The sequence below is a fragment of the Drosophila elegans genome, unplaced genomic scaffold, assembly GCF_018152505.1.
Source record: "Drosophila elegans isolate 14027-0461.03 unplaced genomic scaffold, ASM1815250v1 contig_93, whole genome shotgun sequence".
NCBI classification, from domain to species: domain Eukaryota; kingdom Metazoa; phylum Arthropoda; class Insecta; order Diptera; family Drosophilidae; genus Drosophila; species Drosophila elegans.
Genome location: NW_024546174.1, coordinates 48,170 through 53,555, shown reverse-complemented (window position 1 = coordinate 53,555; position 5,386 = coordinate 48,170). Strand labels below are relative to the sequence as shown.

At 35.4% G+C, this 5,386-nt stretch overlaps 2 non-coding genes across 2 annotated transcripts; both read right to left on the bottom strand.

The window, feature by feature from the left end:
* Positions 1–2,236: 2,236 nt before the first annotated feature.
* Positions 2,237–2,415, bottom strand: LOC121467929. Its single transcript, XR_005977953.1, has one exon. It is a non-coding gene; the product is annotated as a 5.8S ribosomal RNA (ribosomal RNA).
* Positions 2,416–3,152: 737 nt separating this feature from the next.
* Positions 3,153–5,145, bottom strand: LOC121467924. The gene has a single exon (XR_005977948.1). It is a non-coding gene; the product is annotated as a small subunit ribosomal RNA (ribosomal RNA).
* Positions 5,146–5,386: the final 241 nt, after the last annotated feature.

Genomic DNA, 5,386 nt, shown 5'->3' with positions numbered 1-5,386 from the left:
ATTCCCTTTCGTTCAAAATTATTCAAGTATATTATTTTTGCCTTTTATTATTATTTGTGTTTCTTAATAGTTTGCTTTTTGTTTTACTTGAAAATTTTCGGCTTTCGCCTTGAACTTAGGACCGACTAACTCGTGATCAACCACTGTTCACACGAAACCCTTCTCCACTTCAGTCCTCCAAGGTCTCATTCGATTATTTGCTACTACCACCAAGATCTGTACCAATGGCAGCTCCATGCAGGCTTACGCCAAACACTTCTACGCATACCATTGTACCTTCCTACTCACTAAAGTTTCAAAATTTATATTACAAGTAATATAAATCATCTACTTTAGCGGTAATGTATAGGTATACAACTTAAGCGCCATCCATTTTAAGGGCTAGTTGCTTCGGCAGGTGAGTTGTTACACACTCCTTAGCGGATTTCGACTTCCATGATCACCGTCCTGCTGTTTTAAGCAACCAACGCCTTTCATGGTATCTGCATGAGTTGTTAATTTGGGCACCGTAACATTACGTTTGGTTCATCCCACAGCGCCAGTTCTGCTTACCAAAAGTGGCCCACTGGGCACATTATATCATAACCTTAAACTTCATATCAAGAAAGTTAAGGTTCTTACCCATTTAAAGTTTGAGAATAGGTTAAGATCGTTTCGACCCTAAGGCCTCTAATCATTCGCTTTACCAGATAAGATTATTTTATATAACATTAAAATGCACCAGCTATCCTGAGGGAAACTTCGGAAGGAACCAGCTACTAGATGGTTCGATTGGTCTTTCGCCCCTATACTCAATTCTGACAATCGATTTGCACGTCAGAACTGTTTCGGTCTTCCATCAGGGTTTCCCCTGACTTCAACCTGATCAAGTATAGTTCACCATCTTTCGGGTCACAGCATATATGCTCAAGGTACGTTCCAGTTAGAGGCATAAATAATATAAATATCATTATACATAACTATATAGAACGCCCCGGGATTGTGTTAATTAGCTATAAATAGTTAAAAAACTAATCCCATTATTAGTCAAGTTAATTACGCTATTAGGTTTATATCCCAATAACTTGCACATATGTTAGACTCCTTGGTCCGTGTTTCAAGACGGGTCCCGAAGGTATCCTGAATCTTTCGCATTGTTAATCATACAAGTGCTTATAATAAACACAAAAATCAATGATAATTATGCCATTATATAATTCCGAAAAATTAACGCACTGTATTCATATAAATCTATCAACACTTTATCAAATTAATGACATTTAATCTGTGTTAAAACGCAAGCATTTTAATTGGATTAAACTATAAGCCATATTTTATGATAAATTTTGTATGTTAATAGATTACAATGTCCTTATATGGAAAAAATGCACACTATTATCATAATATTGTTTAAATATTACAATTTTAATGATGAATTTTCCATAATGGATATTCAGGTTCATCGGGCTTAACCTCTAAGCAGTTTCACGTACTGTTTAACTCTCTATTCAGAGTTCTTTTCAACTTTCCCTCACGGTACTTGTTTACTATCGGTCTCATGGTTATATTTAGTTTTAGATGGAGTTTACCACCCACTTAGTGCTGCACTATCAAGCAACACGACTCTTTGGAAACATCATCTAGTAATCATTAACGTTATACGGGCCTGGCACCCTCTATGGGTAAATGGCCTCATTTAAGAAGGACTTAAATCGTTAATTTCTCATACTAGAATATTGACGCTCCATACACTGCATCTCACATTTGCCATATAGACAAAGTGACTTAGTGCTGAACTGATTTCTTTTCGCTCGCCGCTACTAAGAAAATCCTTGTTAGTTTCTTTTCCTCCCCTAATTAATATGCTTAAATTCAGGGGTAGTCCCATATGAGTTGAGGTTGTATATAACTTTTTATTAATTAATTCTTTAAATATAATGAGAAAACATTTTATAAATTCGATAATTATAAAGAACCAACGAAGAGCAATAACATTTCCAATAGCTTTCGAATTTCTAATCATTAATAAGAGACAATTCTAGATGAAAAATATTTCAACATTTTTTATGCTAGACATTTCTCAGTATCATTTGATTGAAAACGAAAATATTTTTCTTCGTTTATCACATCCATTGTGAGTTAATGTTTTTCATATATTTTTTAATATTATGAATAATAAATAATTATCCAATAATATACCATGTGCTTATAAATTTTATTTAAAAATTTTATAAACAACTTAATTAGCATAGTCTTACAACCCTCAACCATATGTAGTCCAAGCAGCACTATAAAATTAATTAAAGTACATAACAGCATGGACTGCGATATGCGTTCAAAATGTCGATGTTCATGTGTCCTGCAGTTCACACGATGACGCACAGTTTGCTGCGTTCTTCATCGACCCATGAGCCGAGTGATCCACCGCTTAGAGTTTTATAATATTTGTTTTTTTAATTTCGTCAATTGTGTTTTTATTGAAAGAAATTAAAAATACACCATTTTACTGGCATATATCAATTCCTTCAATAAATGTATTTTTATACCTAAAATAAATGTTGCGAAATGTCTTAGTTTCATATAAACAATATAATACCAATTTTCATTTTTCATTTTATTTCTATTTAAGTTTGATATATATTGCATTTTATATAAAACATTAACCTGATTATTAACCGGGTACAACATTATATATTTTAGGTTGTTGCATTAACCAATGTATGCCCATAACTTAGATGAACAATACATATGCGCAACGCGTGTATATTATGGTCCATATACACACAAAGTAATTATATTATATTCTATTATATATTATATATTTAACATATCGTATATATATCTTCTATCTATCTGTATCTCTAATCGATTGGCCAGGTCGATTTTTATTTTATGGACATCAGAGCCTCCGCCCACGACTCGTAATTGATATCTCATAATAATTACTCGGCATTGGACACCATTTGCTCGAGCTATTTAAGTCCATAGGACTATACTTTTCTTTCATTAAAACGCTTTAAATTAGATAAGATATTTTTGATATATTTTTTGACATATTTATATATATATATATATATAGATTATATAATATAATATATTTTTTGGCAAATTTATTTTTTTTTGTATTATTAAATAATACAAAATTTTGTGTTAACGGTAAAGATATTATACAATAATGATCCTTCCGCAGGTTCACCTACGGAAACCTTGTTACGACTTTTACTTCCTCTAAATAATCAAGTTCGGTCAACTTTTGCGAAACAACCGTAACACGCAAGGCGTCACAGTGATCACGTCCGGAGACCTCACTAAATAATTCAATCGGTAGTAGCGACGGGCGGTGTGTACAAAGGGCAGGGACGTAATCAATGCGAGTTAATGACTCACACTTACTGGGAATTCCAAGTTCATGTGAACAGTTTCAGTTCACAATCCCAAGCATGAAAGTGGTTCAGCGGTTTACCCGGACCTCTCGGTCTAGGAAATACACGTTGATACTTTCATTGTAGCGCGTGCAGCCCAGGACATCTAAGGGCATCACAGACCTGTTATTGCTCAATCTCATTATTGCTAGACGCAATTTGTCCATTTAAGAAGCTAGTGTCCTTATAATGGGACAAACCAACAGGTACGGCTCCACTTATATAAACACATTCAAACACAATAAACATTTTACTGCCACCATGAATGAAGGCTATATAAGCTTCAACACCATAATCCTGAAGATATCTATTTAATATATTTGAGTCTCGTTCGTTATCGGAATTAACCAGACAAATCACTCCACGAACTAAGAACGGCCATGCACCACCACCCATAGATTCGAGAAAGAGCTATCAATCTGTCTTACACACTTATGTTCGGACCTGGTAAGTTTTCCCGTGTTGAGTCAAATTAAGCCGCAGGCTCCACTCCTGGTGGTGCCCTTCCGTCAATTCCTTTAAGTTTCAGCTTTGCAACCATACTTCCCCCGGAGCCCAAAAGCTTTGGTTTCCCGGGAAGCGACTGAGAGAGCCATAAAAGTAGCTACACCCAATTGCTAGCTGGCATCGTTTATGGTTAGAACTAGGGCGGTATCTGATCGCCTTCGAACCTCTAACTTTCGTTCTTGATTAATGAAAACATCTTTGGCAAATGCTTTCGCTTAAGTTAGTCTTACGACGGTCCAAGAATTTCACCTCTCGCGTCGTAATACTAATGCCCCCAAACTGCTTCTATTAATCATTACCTCTTGATCTGAAAACCAATGAAAGCAGAACAGAGGTCTTATTTCATTATCCCATGCACAGAATATTCAGGCATTTGAAGCCTGCTTTAAGCACTCTAATTTGTTCAAAGTAATTGTACCGGCCCACAATAACACTCGTTTAAGAGCACTAATGCAGGTTTTTAAATAGGAGGAACATATGAAAAAATACAAGTATTTAAACATATATAAGAACTCCACCGGTAATACGCTTACATACATAAAGGTATAGTACTAACCACAATTGTAAGTTGTACTACCCGTATGAAGCACAAGTTCAACTACGAACGTTTTAACCGCAACAACTTTAATATACGCTATTGGAGCTGGAATTACCGCGGCTGCTGGCACCAGACTTGCCCTCCAATTGGTCCTTGTTAAAGGATTTAAAGTGTACTCATTCCAATTACAGGGCCTCGGATATGAGTCCTGTATTGTTATTTTTCGTCACTACCTCCCCGAGCTGGGAGTGGGTAATTTACGCGCCTGCTGCCTTCCTTAGATGTGGTAGCCGTTTCTCAGGCTCCCTCTCCGGAATCGAACCCTGATTCCCCGTTACCCGTTGCAACCATGGTAGTCCTAGATACTACCATCAAAAGTTGATAGGGCAGACATTTGAAAGATCTGTCGTCGGTACAAGACCATACGATCTGCATGTTATCTAGAGTTCAACCAGTATAACGATCTTGCGATCGCTTGGTTTTAGCCTAATAAAAGCACATGTCCCATAAGGTTCATGTTTTAATTGCATGTATTAGCTCTAGAATTACCACAGTTATCCAAGTAACTGTTAACGATCTAAGGAACCATAACTGATATAATGAGCCTTTTGCGGTTTCACTTTTAATTCGTGTGTACTTAGACATGCATGGCTTAATCTTTGAGACAAGCATATAACTACTGGCAGGATCAACCAGAATAATGTTTTTAATTCATATTACTTTCATATTTTTTAAAATAGAAATTAGTAATACAAAATTTATTATAGAGTATTTTTCTTTAAATTGCATTTAGGAGGGAGGAAAATAATCTTGATACGAATATGGCTATCTTTGTTTAGCTTCATAATCGTTTTAAAATTCTTTATATTTGTTACACGCCACGTTTGCCCACAGTAACTAGAATTTTTTCATATATAATTCTATAATATAATTCATATTT